The 16,658-nt window shown below is 45.0% G+C and overlaps 1 protein-coding gene across 4 annotated transcripts in view; it reads right to left on the bottom strand.

Annotated features, from left to right (window-relative positions):
• LOC147461233 (uncharacterized) overlaps positions 1-16,658 on the bottom strand; it is a 139,096-nt gene that overhangs the window by 3,974 nt on the left and 118,464 nt on the right. The gene's annotated exons all lie outside the window — the stretch shown is intronic.

The raw sequence follows: 16,658 nt of genomic DNA on the forward strand, positions 1-16,658 counted from the left end.
TCACAGTATCCCCGAAACTCAAAAGAGACATCAATGACTTTAGTATCAAAAATCGAGGCAAATTGTTGACAAAGGAGTGGAGGGACTCCCCTCTTGTGCATACTCACTTCACCAAATTCCGTCCAGCTGAGTTCAGGGTTCAATTTGGAATAGACTATGCTAAACCAAATGCTTTAAGGTAAAGGTTTACAATCTAAGGAGTATCTGCCAAGTCCTCCTGCTCCATCCACTTCGCATCCAATGTGGGATAGTTCTTGAATTTAACCAAGAATCGCCTTATCATTTTACCTTTTACCTTTCTATCCTTATGTGCCAAAATCAGTTCTGGATCGAGTATCATCTCGTTTTCCTCCACTTCGGGTTGCTTATCAAGCTCCCCATCATCGGGCACATCACCTTTAAAACGCTTCAGGAGACTCACATGAACAGCATTGTGAATCCTCCAAGTATCGGGCAGCTTCAATCGAAAGGAGACATCATTTATCTTTTCGAAAATCTGGAAAGGTCCATATTATCTTATACTAAGCTTTGAAAAAAGCCGCTCCTTTCCCTTTTTCTTTCTCAGGCGTGCCTTCTCAGAACGTAAAAGCACCCAATCGTTCTCCTTTAATTTCAAGTCGCGACGAAGTCGATCTGCTGCCTTTTTGTGTCTTTCTTGAGATTTTTGCAAAGCCTCCCGGACCTTGGCAAAAGCCGTGTCCAAGTCCCGTATGTACTCGTCGGCTTCAAAAATCTTACCTTTTGTGCTTAGTAGAGTAGAACCTTCGTAGCACCTTAAATAATCTCAAATTGCGCCTTCCCCGTCGAAGAGTGAATCGTATTATTGTAGGCAAATTCCACCAAGGGCAAATTCTTTTCCCATTGAGTCTTTTGATCCAAGATGTAAGACTTAAATAAATCCAATACGACTGAATTTGCAATTTTCGATTGCCCATCTGCCTGCGGGTGGAAAGATGACAAGAACTGCAACCGTGTGCCAATGTTCTCCCAATAGCCTTCCAAAACAAACTCGTGAATCTCACGTCTCTATCGGAGACAATTGTCTCGGACATGCCATGTAATCTGAAGATCTAGGCCACAAACAATCTTGCTAAGTGATACGGCTTGACTGTCTTCTTCACTGGAATCAAATGAGCTTGCTTACTAAATCTGTCAATAACAGTCCAGATACCGTTGTGCCCACTCTATGTTCTCGAGAGATCAAAAATGAAATCCATTGCAATACTTTCCTAGGGTCGGGTGGGTATGGGTAAAGGTTGTAACAATCCCTGTGCTTTATGCATGTCCAACTTGACCTTCTGGTATACCAAGCAACTATATACAAAATTGTCCACGTCTTTCTTGAGTCTCGGCCAAAAAAACTATCTCTCCACACCTTTCAAGGTGGTATCAATGCCGCGGTGACCTGTAAAAGGTGGACACTGACATTCAATTAGAACCTTTTCCCTCAACGGCTATGTAACGCACAACATGATTTTCGTCATTAAATCTAACATCTAACCAACCCAAATGATTTTCTCATATTAAACTGATCATTTAATGTGGGATAATAAACGGGAACAAGGGTTAGAATATAGACATGTGCTTACGGATCTATCTCAACACGGGGCCAATGGTAAAGGGATCTAAACGAGAGATGGTCTGTCAAAGAGCAAGGTTAACTAATGGAGCTTAAAAGACCTTAGGGTTAGCTTCATTAAAGACCTCCAATGGTTAATGTTAAAAGTCCTTTAACCTATGGCAAGCTAGGGCTGAGCTTCAGGTGGGAACCCGACCTAAGTTTGAGGTGCTTGTCGTGCTTGATGACTAAGGCGCTTGAGGTGCTTGTCGTGCTTGATAACTAAGGTGCGTGCTTAATGACTAAGGTGCTTGAGGTGCGTGTCATGCTTGATGACTAAGGTACTTGAGGTGCTTGTCATACTTAATGAGAAAGATGCTTGAGTCACGAAGAGACCCTCCAAACTTAAAAGAAGGTGCTTGAGAAGCTTCCCATGCATGGGGAGGTAAGGTGCTTGACTCAAAAAGAGACCTTACAAAATTAATGAGGAGGGGGCTTGAGAAGCTTCTCATGCATGGGGGGTAAGATGCTTGAGTCAAGAAGAGACCCTCCAAACTTAATGAGGAAGGTGCTTGAGAAGCTTCCTATGCATGAAAGTCCCAAAGTTAGGGGAATCTTTGACTTAACCTTTTACTCACCCAAAGGGCACCCCTTTTTCTCAAAGGGCACATGGGACACATGTCATACTCTCCCTATGCTTAACCACATGGTATGCTTGAATGCTATTGGTTGGGCTAAACAGGGGTCCAATGAGCTTTTAGTTCCATCCAACAAATATCTAAATATTTTCAAGCTCTCTCTCTCTAAAGGGTAAGGAGGACACTTGTCCAATGAGCTTGAAACATGTGTAAAAGCTACAACTTGCCCCAAGCAAGCACGGGGGGTGCTAGGGGGCTATACACCACACACACACTCATTTTGTGGATTCATTCTCACTTGGTGAAAGTTGAGGAACTCCATCTCCTTCTCCAAGCTTGTGAGAAGTGAGAGCCTAGACGAACTCTCTTAGCTATGGAATGCAAATCCAACCAAGAGCCATGCTTCAATGCTTAAGCTTGTCATCTTCTCCATCTTCATTACTATGCTATTATGTATGCTAGCAAGAAGAGTGATGATAAGTGAGTAACCATTTCTTTCTCCTATGGAATGTTTCTTCTTCCTCTTCCCTATCCTCATTCCCCGCTAGCTCTCTCCACCTTCGAAGGTGTTTGAGGCCTTGGGACTGAGGCTTGGGATAGTTAATGCTTTCTACAAAGTTCATGTTATGCATGTGATGCATGAAGCTTTCCATCTTCATTGCATCACTTAGGTCACAAGGAACACAAAGATTGTATTGTACCAAGTCTCTCTTGATGGGCAAAACAATGATACAAATGCCTATTGGAGGGAGGACCGGCTCCATATGAATCCGGTCCTCAACTATTCTCATGTTCTCTAAACTCTCTCTCTTGCAAAAGTATTGTTCATGCCAAGCTAACTAAGTACCATGTTTATGTTTCTACCATCAATTAAATTCACCCACTATGCTCACAAAGTAATCTCACAAAAGTGCTTCACCTAATTTCCTAATTCCACTACTCTTAAAGTTCATAGGACATTTCCATTACATTGGTATCAGAGCATTTGGTTTCTCTTTTCTTGCTTAAGAAAAGAGGTCCTTAAGTAGCCTATTAGTGGTTGTTTTTGTTAATATATTAGGGTAAGTGGGACTGGGATCTATTATCGGTTTTGTTAAGCCCACTATGTGGGATATGGTGCACATCTCGAGAGCTTTGGTCTTAATAATGGAGTCTTTTTAGACTTGCCTACGGCTTTACCATTATTGAGCCATAAGAAGTCCGAAAGGAGCTATCCCTCGGCAACTTCGCTATATTAGACTCACTCCACTACTCTAATGACATGATAAGATTATTCGACAGTATCTTATTAAGTTCAAAAATTATCCTTTTGAAGATGCTAGATGGATGCAAGGAATCCAACTTAAGGATAGTATAAACCTTGTCAACGCTTACAATGCTACATTAGAGTAAGCAAATGTACATGTTTCTTTTAAATGATCAATGTTTTTGTCTTATAAGACTAATTCTCTCTTTATTGTGCGCAAATTTAAGTAGTATGCATAATAAGAATAATGTTTGGGATGACAACGCCTCTCAAACACCATGTAGTATTTGTCACTCTACTTAGGAGGATGAAATGGACTAAAGAGTTATTATACTTGCATAACCTCCGGGTCTGCAACAAATACTCCAATCATAATAGATATAATTTGGAAAAAACATGCTTGCGACAGCTATGTCTCCCAAGCACCAAATGGATTAGTCATCCATCTTGGAATGATGTCTTAGGGTAAAAAGGAATCCTCTACCCGCTAAGATAAATTGACTAATGACTATGGCTTTATCTCTTTTACCTCATAGTCGAGGACGACTATGATATCAAGAGAGAGGTAATGCTAATATCTAACCAACCCAAATGACTTCTCATATTAAACTAATCATTTAATGTGGGATAATAAACGGAAACAAGGGTTAGAATATAGACATGTGCTTAAGGATCTATCTCAGCACGCAGCCAATGGTAAAGGGGTCCAAATGAGAGATGGTCTCTCAAAGAGCAAAGTTAACTAATGGAGCTTCAAAGACCTTAGCGTTAGCTTCATTAAAGACCTCCAATGGTTACTGTTAAAGTCCTTTGACCTTAGGCAAGGTAGAGCTGAGTTTGAGGTGGGAACCCGACCTATGCTTGAGGTGCTTGTCGTGCTTCATGACTAAGGTGCTTGAGGTGCTTATCGTGCTTGATGACTAAGGTGCTTGAGGTGCTTGTCATGCTTGATGACTAAGGTACTTGAGGTGCTTGTCATACTTAATGAGAAGGGTGCTTGAGAAGCTTCCCATGCATGGGACGGTAAGGTGCTTGAGTCAAAAAGAGACCCTACAAACTAAATGAGAAAGGTGCTTGAGAAGCTTCCCATGCATGGGGGGGTAAGGTACTTGAGTCAAAAAGAGACCCTACAAACTTAATGAGGAAGGTGCTTGAGAAGCTTCCCATGCATGGGGGGATAAGGTGCTTGAGTCAAAAAGAGACCCTACAAACTTAATGAGGAAGGTGCTTGAAAAGCTTCCTATGCATGAAAGTCCCAAAGTTAGGGGAATCTTTGACTTAACCTTCCACTCACCCAAAGAGCACCCCTTTTTCTCAACGGACACATGGGACACATGTCAAACTCTTCCTATGCTTAACCACATGGTGTGCTTGAATGCTATTGGTTGGGCTAAAGAGGGGTAAGGAGGACACTTGTCCAAAGACTACCCATGTACTTGAATGCATGCCGCATGTAATTGGCTAGGAGGGAGAGGGGTCCAATGAGCTTGAAACATGTGTAAAACCTACAACTCACCCAAAGTAAGCAAGGGGGGTACTAAGGGGATATACACCACACGCGCACTCATTTTGTGGATTCATTCTCACTTGGTGAAAGTTGAGGAACTCTACCTCCTTCTCCAAACTTGTGAGAAGTGAGAGCCTACACCAACTCTCTTGGCTATGGAATGCAAATCCAACCAAGACCCACGCTTCAATGCTTAAGCTTGCCATCTTCTCCATCTTCATTACTATGCTATTATGTATGCTAGCAAGAAGAGTGATGATAAGTGAGTAACTATTTCTTTCTCCTATGGAATGTTTCTTCTTCCTCTTCCGTATCCTCATTCCCTGCTAGCTCTCTCCACCTTCGAAGGTGTTTGAGGCCTTGGGACTGAGGCTTGGGATAGTTAATGCTTTCTACAAAGTTCATGTTATGCATGTGATGCATGAAGCTTTCCATCTTCATTGCATCACTTAGGTCACAAGGAACACAAAGCTTGTATTGTACCAAGTCTCTCTTGATGGAAGAAACTATAATACAAATGCCTATTGGAGGGAGGACCGGCTCCATATGAATCCGGTCCTCAACTATTCTCATGTTCTCTAAACTCTCTCTCTTGCAAAAGTATTGATTATGCCAAGCTAACTAAGTACCATGTTTAGGTTGCTACCATTAATTAAGTTCACCCACTATGTTCACAAAGTAACCTCACAAAAGTGCTTCACCTTATTTCCTAATTCCGCTACTCTCAAAGTTCATAGGCCATTTCCATTACAGTTTTCTTCATCGAGTAGCCATCCCGAATGAAATATCCCGCTAATACCTCCCCGTTCCGTATCCGAGCGAAAATATCTACAAAATCTGTATCTCTGCATACTGATCGACCATATCCTCCAAGCTCCTATGATGTATCGTGGAAATAGCCAAAACAAACAGTTTCTGAGACAAAGTATTCGCCACCAAGTTCTTCTGTCCCTACACATGGACAATCTGAAAGTGAAACTGTGACTAGTTGTTCGCCCACCGCATCTGCTTTTCCAATAGCTGCTTCTGTGACAAGAAGTAGCGTATACTCTGGTGATCTGTGAAGATCGTAAAATCGGCTCCGAGTAGGTAATGTCGCCACTGAGTAAGAGCATGGATAACCCCCAAAAGCTTTTTCTCATATATCTGTGCTGTCAATTCCGGGCTTAAAAACAATCGGCTCTCATAAGAAATGAGATGGCCTTCTTGCGTTAAGACCACACCCAAACTACGACCCCAAGCATCACAATATACTTCGAATGACTTTTGCAAATCCAGCAAAGTCAAAACTGGTCCTGTAGTCAATTTCCCTTTCAAAGTCTGAAAGGCAGTAACCTCTGTGGGTCCCCACGAGAAAGGGATTCCTTTCTCTGTGAAGATATGCAAAGGGGACGCAACCTCTGCAAACTTTTTTATGAACCGTCGGTAGTAAGAACATAAACAAACTTCTAACATTATGGATATTCTTCAAATAGGGCCAATCACGGATAGTCTCTATCTAGGTCGGGTCCATTTGCACCCCTGTTGCTCAGACAATATGTCCCAGAAAGTGTATCTTTGGTAAGAAAAATTCACTCTTCTTTGCATTGATCACTAACTTGTGATCCTGCAATGTCTGAAAGACCTGTAGCAGATGTCCTCTATGATCTGCCTCATCCTTGGAGAAGACAATAATATCATCAAAGAAAGTGCCCACAAAAGATTTGTACTCTCTAAAAATCATGTTCATCATTCGGTTAAAGGTCGCTGGAGCATTGATAAGCCCAAAAGGCATCACCAAAAACTTGAATAAAACGAAAGTTGTCCAAAAAGATGTCTTGTAGACTTCTCGTGGCGCGATTTGGATCTGATTGTATCCGCTCTTCAAATGGATCCTGCTGAAACAAGAGGATCCCTGTAGTCGGTTTAGAATATCATCGATCCTAGGAATCGGAAATCTGTTCTTGATGGTGATTTTGTTGAGAGCTCTATAGTCAATATAGATTCTCCAAGATCCGTCTTTCTTCAAAACCAACAACACCGAAGAGCAGTAGGTGAAGTACTCGGCTCGATAAGACCCTTTTCCAAGAGGTCTTTCACTTGGTTCATAATCTCTTCATTCTGGGCGCGGCTCACACGGTAAGGTGGCAGGTTCGCTGGTGTGCTTCCAGGTATTAGATCAATGGTATGATCCTCACGACGAGCTCCTAGCAACCCGCCTGGCAGGCCCTCTGAAAAGCAATCGGCATGAGTGTGGAGAAAATCTTGGCGTCTTTTTTCTAGATCAGACATGTTTGTTCTATGATCATCATTCAACTCTTTCAAAAAGATCGAGTAAACAAACAGAATGGATTTCATTAAATTTGAAACGGCTGAAGCCAATACAATAGGGAAAGACTTGCCCTTAAGTTTCACATCAAGTACAATGGTTCGGTCCTTTTTTGTAGTCAAAGTCGCTTTTCTCGCCCGATAGTCGACCACGACGTTGTTCTTATGGTACCAGGAGGCCATCACAACCTTCCAAGGGCATTATGTAGAAGTCCTCGTGCCCAAAATACCCCCGACAATGCAACCGAAGTTTGCCAATGACAGGTGTAATGGCTACGTCCCTGCCAGGTTCCGCTAGAATTGCCTCTGCTAGTAGTCCCATCCGATCGGGTGTAATCTCGAGCCGCGCCGCCAATTCAGGTGAAATGATGTTGGCCTTGGCTCCTCCATCAAAGAAAATCAGGGCTTCTTGATCTTTCACTTTGCCCCAAGCTCGGCAAAGTTCTGTACTCTCATCAATCGTGCTTGGGTCAGTACCAATGCAATCTGGAACCAGTCCTGCTTTCATCTTGCCTTTCCGTCCACGTTCCTCAGCTGCTTTTGAACTCTCTAGCTTGTCTTCATCTTGTTCTTTCTGTGCCTTTTTAGGGCACTTCGCGGAGATGTGTCCTTTTTCCCACATCCAAAACACTTCCCCTCTTTAATGTAGTTGGCTCTTTCCCAAGGAGTATGAGCCGGAGTCGTACATCCTTATCTTTCTGATCTTGGAGACTCTTCTTCTTTCTACTTTCACTTTTAGAAGTCTGTTTTGTTTTCTGCGTCATGATCTCATCTATGGGGTCAGTCAAACTGTCTGAGTGTATAGCAAAGCCCCGTTTCGCATGACTCGTCAGTTCTTGAATAGTATCTGACTTTTTCTCTAAACAGTGATCTCGGATCTCCGTAGGAAGTCCCAAGGTAAACCTCTCAATCTGTTCTTTAAACGAGATCTTCTTAAATGAAGAAGCGGGTGGAAAAGAGCTCCAAAATCTCTCGCAATATGCGTCCAAAGTATCTTTCTTGGTTATCCGGAGATGGTTCCAAGCAGTTCGTATGTCGCATTCGTACTCCCGAGTCAACCAAGAAGAAATAAAAAGCCTTTTAAATTTCATCCATTTAACTGGCGCTTTCTTGTTCAATAGAAGAGTGGACCACCATGTTCGAGCATTTCCCTTCAAGTAAGAGGAAGCCCTCCGAATCTTGGAGTGTTCTGAGTAATGCCCTCCAGAGAAAGCTATGTCAAACTGGTGTATGAAGGCCAAAGCCCTCGAAGCATCTCGGAATCCAGAAAAGTGTCAAATTTAATTGATTGTCCACCTTCTTTAAATTCTCGAACTTTCTTGCTTTTATCCTCCAGAAAGTCATACTGGTTGGCTTTATAAAAATTCTTCTTCTTTGCATAAAACCTGTGATTATAGGAGTCCGAACTATCCGAAGACGAGTCCTCTATAGAACTGTCAGAAACTAGACGAAACTTATGCTTCTTTGCCTTTTTCTTGCCCTTTCCAAAGCTTTACTTTTTGCTTTACTTTTTTTTCCTTTTCTGTCTTCTTCGCTCGAGCTAGAAGAACTGTCAGAAGAAGAAGAAGAAGAAGAAGAAGAAGAACTGGATACTCCTTCAAATCTGACACGCTTTTTTTGCTTTCTTGCCAACACAAAAGCAAATTGACGACCCAAATAACCCGGGAAGTCAGTTCCTTTCTTCTGCTTTTTGTCGTGCTTTTTGGCTTTGTTGGTTGCGTCAAAAAGCTGGGTTATCCGCGTATCAACGACCTCTTCTAATTCTTGCTCTGTAAACATCCTCGGAGTAGGAGGTTTCTTGAGTGCCGGTTTGAAGGGTGGTTCTATGGCCTTACGCCACTGAGAGTGCACTTCGTCGAAGGATGTCTGCGTCAAAAATTTTGCAAATTTGGGATCCTTCGCAATGTTGATCATCATCTTTGTCGCATCGTCAACCAATTGTCGACGCTTCATCTCTTCAATCTCCACCTGAGTAGGCCGAAGCGGGCCGTACTCCTCGTGAGAATCTTCTTCGTGATCTCTTCCCGTATCCTCAGATGCAAAGGAAGTAGACTGATCTCTATTTGAATCCATAAGTGTCGCGAGAAAAGGATCGGATTTCCCGGTACAAGAGAAATCGGCCGCGCTCTAATACCACTATAACAAACTTGGACACTCCAAGTCAAGATTCAACCGTGACACAACAAAGATTCACTTCAAAACAGTTCATAGTTTACAATTGATTCGACACGGCCCGCGGAGTTCCGTGCCTAGAGATATTGGCCCCAAAGACTGGCGTCCCTTTTGGTATTTCTTTTTGTATTAATATGTGTTCAAAGTACAAGAGGGTTCTCACTCTCAAACTCTGCGTCCAGATGCTCTGAGAAAGTGAGGCCCTGCCCACTTATTTATTGGTTACAAGGGATGCCCAAAAGCAGTAAGTGAAAAGCCTTCAAAAATAAAGCAACTATTGCCAAATCTGCCAAATTTCAGCCAACGCAAAAATCAAGGATTTCGTACGTTTTGCCACATCATCGGCTCAGTAAAAAGCGAGATCTTCGTAAACTATGCCACATCACCCTGTCAATGCGTTTTGCAGCGGAATTTCCCGGAGTCTATACGGTATGCCACGTCAACATGGCAATGCATATTGCGGGTCCACGTCAAAGTGTATGTATCTGGGGCAATGCCACGTCACCATTTTGTGACGGGCACCATGGCTTTGACCCAACATCAAATGTACTAGAGGAGGAGACAGATCTTCCTGTTGGGATGTGTGACACATCCACAACACCACAAGTGAGAACCCCGTCTACTTTGGGAGCCTACAAATTTGACATCACTTATCAAGTCATCAAATGCCCTCTCCCAACTCTATAAAATATGCACACTTTGCATCCACTCTGCATCTTATCACTACCCAATCACTCTAGCCCACTTTGTACTCATTTCGCATATTAATCTACTCATGATTTGCTACTAGCATTAGTTTCAAACTCTCTCTAATCTCTTGTAATTAACTCTTTGATCACACTATGAACGGCTTGTTAACGTTTCCGCCATGACGCCATTCTCTTTCATGTGGTATCAGAGCCGACGGTTCACACCTAGGCCTAATTAATTCCTCTTAATTACACCCCTAATCACTCTTTTTCTATCAAGCATTAGTAGCAACAAGCTACACAACCATGCTACGATTCTCATAGAGTTTAGGCACGTTCATTACGAGCCACTACCCTCGTCTATGAGAAGAGCACGTGATTGGTAGCAATTTGTGTGTGTGTGTGTGTGTGTGTGTGTGTGTGTGTGTGTGTAGTTTATCGTCGCATTTGCATTTAGGATCCAAGTTTTTTCATAGCAAAAACATTAGAGGCTAATCTTGGCCTTGGGTACTACATCAAGAACTTCGGAGTTTTAAAGTCATCAATTTTGGCTCATTTTGTGCTTGCATTGAACATCGTGACTTAACCATTCACTTAATTGATCTAGGTATATAAGAAGCCCTTGATACGAGCTTTCCAATGAGTCCATGCACGCTCTGTTTGATCATCGTGTGAGAGTTTAATTATAGAATTAATCTTACGTTGTTTTGAGAAGATCGCATTGTTAATCTTTGCTTTGTAAGAGCTTGAGAAGTCTTACCATTTTTAGGTGTGTATGACAATTGATGAGCATCTAATGCTCTCAAGCTTCTTTTTGGAGATCAATTCTTTTGTGGACACATGTGAAAGAGGCCTATTTTAAGGTTTCTTCTTTTGACTTTCGAAGAGAGGGGCATAAGGTCACCCACCCTATTTCAGACGCCCACCCACTGGGTGGATTTCAAGCGACGCGCTCGAGTAGGTTTTATTTGCGCTCTTGGGTCCGGGCTTTCCGTACTCATGCCTACTTGCCGTCCGACGACATCCAATCACCTTTCCCTACACGGCGCTATGACCATCTAATTGCTCTTGCTCCAACCAACCAACAGCGGACACCATCCCCGCGGTGAAGTGCATCGAATAGTTCTTTCGGGTCCGCAAGCAGCAACTCCCACAGCCCTGCTTGCCCACTTCGAGTTCTCTTAGCTTCAGTTCTCTTGTTGAGGGGGCCCATCCCACAACCTCGGCCCCATATTTTCAGCCCTCTTTGTTAAAATCTCTTTCCCCAAAGACATGCTACAGCTTTGGACACAAAGCACAAACACTTTCAGCTTCACAAAGATGACAAAAATAATACAAGGATCACAAACTGCCCGACAACGGGTAAGACCATCCTCACTAGTACATTCTTTGTACATAAATTATGTTTTGTATGCCATGCCGCCATCTGCATTCACGATCAATTTGACGACGCATTCGGAGGGGAGAAGAAGGATCGACACAACAAATATCAACGACACTTTGCAACCGACATGGGCAACACAACACAAATGCTTTGAACAATTTCAATAGGACTTCACCGTTTGATCTCCGACATCGGAGAAAGCCCCATTTGTATTTGACCTTCCACCTAGTTGCCTACCATTCTCCAGTGAAGGCATATTTGGCCTATACCCTTCTGCTAAATCTCTAGGGAAGGTATATTTGAGTGATACCCTTCTCAAGGGACAGGCACTTTGATCCTATACCCAATTGACAGTTCTCTGTGGAGGATGTTTTGACTTTGGTCTTACACCATGCAGTCGAATTCTCCAGGGCAGGATACCGTTTGTACTTTTGGATGCTACTATGACACACACGGGGAGGCTTGTTCAGGTGTGACACATCTGCACCATCACAAGTGAACACCCCCTCTACATGGAAGCCTACACATTTGAAATCACTGATTTGGTCATCACATGCCCTCTCCCAACTCTATAAAAGAAGCCTAAGCTACACACTTTGTATCCACTTTGCATCCTATCACTACCCCGTCACTCTAGCCCACTATGTACTCATTTTACATATTAATCTACTCATGATTTGCTACTAGCATTAGTGTCAAACTCTCTCTCTAATCTCTTGTAATTAACTCTCTAATCTTTTGTAATTAATGGCTCGTTAACGTTTCCACCATAACGCCATTCCCTTTCACTTCCTATCTCAGTTTGCTTCCCAAGCTTGAGACGGGAGTACCTCCCCCTACTTTCCAGGATTGGTTCATGTTTGGGACAGTCTTGGAGACCCCGCCTACTTCAGCTTCAGGTGTGGCCAAGGCCGCAAGGTTACCCACTATGCGGGTACATACACACTCTCCCAAGGTGATTCTACTACTTTGGTGAGTAATGGTTGAATCAGACAAAGTGTGGAGTATTCGGGACTCCCGAACCGGTGCTTCATGCGCAGATAGATGGGCCATCTTGCGAAGGCCTGCCCACGACCCTCTACACAAACCCAACATACCAAAGCTGGCCAGGCTCCACAGGTAGAGCAGTAGGGAGCACAAACGGGTACCTCTTCTCAGACACGTGCCCAGACAGATAAGGGTTGGCAACAAGTTCGTGGTCGGCACACCAGTCTAGCGCCCCGGGTGGTCGGTCTGCACCAGGCCAGCAGCAGTGGGTTCCTATAGGGAGCCGTTTTGACTCTCTACAGTAGGATGATCCGGCGGATGTCCCCTCCACTTCAGCTTCGCCACCGCCAGTCCCTCCCCCTCCCTCCTCACCTACCATCCCAACCTCTTCGCCTCCACCTTCACCTCCTCCACCCGCCCCCTTCGCCTCTTCCATCCCTCCCGCTAGTCCTTCCACCCCATCGCTTGACCTCTCCCATGCCCTGCCGCCAGCCCAAGGGGCAGGCCACTCTTTGGCAGCTTGAAGGTCTCTTGGCAATGCATTTGCCACGAGACGCCTAGCACGAGAGGAGCAATCCTACCTGCGAACACCCCTATTGGTGCAGGCGTTGCCTTCCCTTGTGGACTGACCACTTTTGACATTTATCGCCGCTGGTACTTCTTCAACTACGACTTTACACGATTCCTCAGCGACTCTTCTCCTAACCTCGAGGCACCTTGCTTCAGTGTACATGTACTATTTCTGGAAGCCAGAGGGACATAGGCCTGGTTGGTTTTTCCTTCCCATTCTGTGGCAAGGATCAGACTGAGTGGACCATGCATACAATGCTGGATTGGCTCCATGTTCGAGCTCTTGAGTTCTCTCACCACATGGGAGACTTGGGGATAGTACACATTGGCCAAGTCCTCTATGACACCACCAAATGCAGCAGCATGTAGACACATTGTGGTATACTTTTTTGAAGACACTGCAGAGTGCACCCTGCTATGTATATATTCATGAGGACTCTTAGACACAGGATGTAGCCCTACAGACTGCACGCACTACTTGGGTATGGGTCCGATAGACACTCCAGACACGGCTCTCTTGAGGTCGGCTTTCTCTCACCGACTCCATGATTGTCTCATGGAATGTGCAGGGGCTAGGTGAACCCAAGTTTCTACGTCAAAGGGGTCGCCTCAAACAGGAGCTCCAGAGATGCCTTGTGGGTGGAGCGATCAATATGCTTATTCTCCAAGAGCATCACTTGTGTGAGAGCCGTATCAAGCGCTGTGGGCAGATCTTGTGTGGTCGCTATGAGACCTTTTGGTCAACTGCTTTTGGGCCTGGTGGCAGGGAGGTGTATGTATGACTATTGTGCATTCATGGCAGCAGGCCATTGTGGGCAGCGGCATCAGAGTGCCACACAGGGCCCAATGGGTCACTATGCAAGTACATGACTGCCTTGTGGGTTTTATGAATATTTATGCGTACAACCATGCGAGTGCACGGGCTGAGTTTTGCTCACATTTGGTGGAGTACTTGCCTCACATAGAGCGGTGGTGTGCATTGGGGGGGATTTCAAGGACCCTTCAGACATGATTGGGGGCAGCCATGCTACTGTACATGGGGCTGAGTTGGCTGCTTGGGAAAGGCTATGTATGGCTTTGAGGATCTGGCTTTGCACGGCCCTCGACTAGCCTCTCATTTTCCCGGTCTGACCGCAGAGTAGGAGAAGTGAATCTATACAAGATAAATCGTTTGTATGCTAGTTATCACTTATGTGACTCGGGTGGTACACTGCATTTTGCAGGGACTACTTTCTCTGATCATGCGCCACTGATCCTTACTCTCTCCGAGAGGCAGAGGAGTGGCAGTGTTATGTTACGCATCCCTGAGAGGATTTTGCTAGATACAAAGCTCAAAGAGCAGGTTGTTACGCGTTGGACTGAGAGTCTAGATACACAAAGGGGAGGTTGCTGCCAGAGTGGCCAATGGCCTCGGAGAGCTTAGTCGCCTTTTTCTCCAAGAGTCGACAACGCGATTGGCTGCGGCTCGAGAGGAGGAGAAGCAGCTATGTTGGGGGATTGCCTCCCTGCAGAGGATGCAAGAGCGGCACCCAGGTAGTCCCTGTATAGAGGACCGCATGCAATAGGCTCGACAGGAGCTGATCACCATTGAGGAGCGGCACCACGGGAATCTTTGGGCTTGGGAGAGTTGCCCTTTGGTGCAAGTGTAGTGGGACCCCGGGGAGTGGTTTTGGCAAGACCCTTTTCCTTCAGCTGATCACCTAAGAATCCCTTTCTTCCGCTACACAGCACGACTAGGGCATCACATACTGGCTGCTCGGAGAGAGACCCGCCTTGCTACAGCAAGTCACTAGCAAGAGGGTGATCTCACATCTGAGTTCCTGACAAACTCTTGGGAGCGCTTGTGGGACAACAGTCAGACGAGGAGAGTCACCAAGTTCCAATGGCTAGTCGCCCATCAAGCTACTGCAATTGAGAGTTGGTTGGTCTACAATGGCCATCCAGTGAGCTGTCCCGCCGCTTGTGACCACCCACTTGAGTCACAGAGGCATTGTTTATGGGATTGCCACATGGCACGCTGCGGATTCTACAGCTAATGCCAGCCTTGTCGTCAGCTAGGCAGTACACTTGGGGTGTTGCTGCTTCGTCCACCCTCACAAGCTCGGCACTTCGTTTTGGGCTGTCCTCAACTAGCAAGATGATTGTGATACAAGAGGGCCAGCCTACACTCTAGCCTACCACAGAGCTAACGCCTCAAGAGTGGAGCAGTAATAGAGCTTTGTTGGGACCTTATACTGTGCTAAAATTCTATATTGTGCAAGAGAGGGTATGCAACTATTACCGGCCTGGGCATGCACGTCCTACTAGAGGCTCACAAAGGTGCCAAGCTAGTCCTGAATCCTAAGCTAAGACTCATGCTAGATTGTAGCAAAGCATGTCCACGTAGCGCAAGTGAAGTGCGCACGTGACATAATCCCCCGCTAGGATTGAGGTTGACTTCATCTTCGCAAAATTGGGTAGTCAGTGAATAGTTTTCTCTTTACTGGATTCCTGGCGAGAATCCATATGTGTTGTGGGAAAAGGGATCGGATCCTTCGTAGAAGAAGAATTGTTTGAGCTCTGATACCACTATAATAGGCATGGACACTCCAAGCAAGAGATCTACAACAACAGACACGAGAAAAGAAGAGATCTCTTGCTTGGACACTCCAAGCAAGAGATCTACAAGAACAGACACGAGAAAACTATAAACAATTGAAGTCAATTTGAATAGAGAGAGAGAGAGAGAGAGAGAGGAAGAGGAGAGTCAACACGAACTTCCAAACGCTGGAGTTCCACTTCCAAATGCACTTACCCCATAGTTACCCAAAACGGGAACGGGAGGGTCCGAAACGGGACGAGAACGGGGAGGAGGAGGGGCGGCCAGAACGGGAACGGCACCAAAACGGTCGACTCAAGTAAGGCTTGAATTACCTCCATTCAGCTTAGTCCCAAATCAACTCCTAAACAGCCCAAAAACTGCCCCTAAACCTGCCCTGAAACTGGCCCAAATATGTCCCCCAAACAGCCCCAAATCTGCCCCCAAATGCCCACCTTTTTGCCTCCAAATGCCTACTTTTGCACGTTCCACCCTGCGTTCTGCCCCGTTCCGAAACACCGCTCCCGTTACACCCCATTCCGAAACGGGGTTCCGTTCCCAACTCCATTTGGGGAACAGGACTTGTCCCGAACACCGTTTCAAAACGTTTGGGCTGCGTTCTGCCTGTTCCTTGTTAAGCTGACTCTCCCCAAAAATTGGCGTCCCTTTTCAATATTTCTTTCTTACTGATGCTTCACAAGGTACAATGTCTGAGGGCCCTCTCTCTACGGTTGCTCCCAAACTAATTCGCCAGAGAGAGAGAGGCCCTGGCACACTTATAAAGACCCTGGGCCTAAAAGCAAACACATGAAAGCTCTCCCCAAAAAATCCCAACGACAAGGGCTGCCTCAGCATTTTACGGGATTTCCATACAGCTTCCACATCAGCAAGGTTTCTAGGTTTTGCATGCTCTGCCTGTACGGCACCCACGTCCAGCACTTTTACGTCCTTGCTTTATTTTTTATTTATGCCCCTAGGCCATGCTTTTTAAGTTGGATAACTTTTTTGGGGGTTTAGGTTTA

Source organism: Adiantum capillus-veneris, chromosome 3 (genome assembly GCF_014529385.1).
Source record: "Adiantum capillus-veneris isolate H3 chromosome 3, ASM1452938v2, whole genome shotgun sequence".
NCBI lineage: Eukaryota > Viridiplantae > Streptophyta > Polypodiopsida > Polypodiales > Pteridaceae > Adiantum > Adiantum capillus-veneris.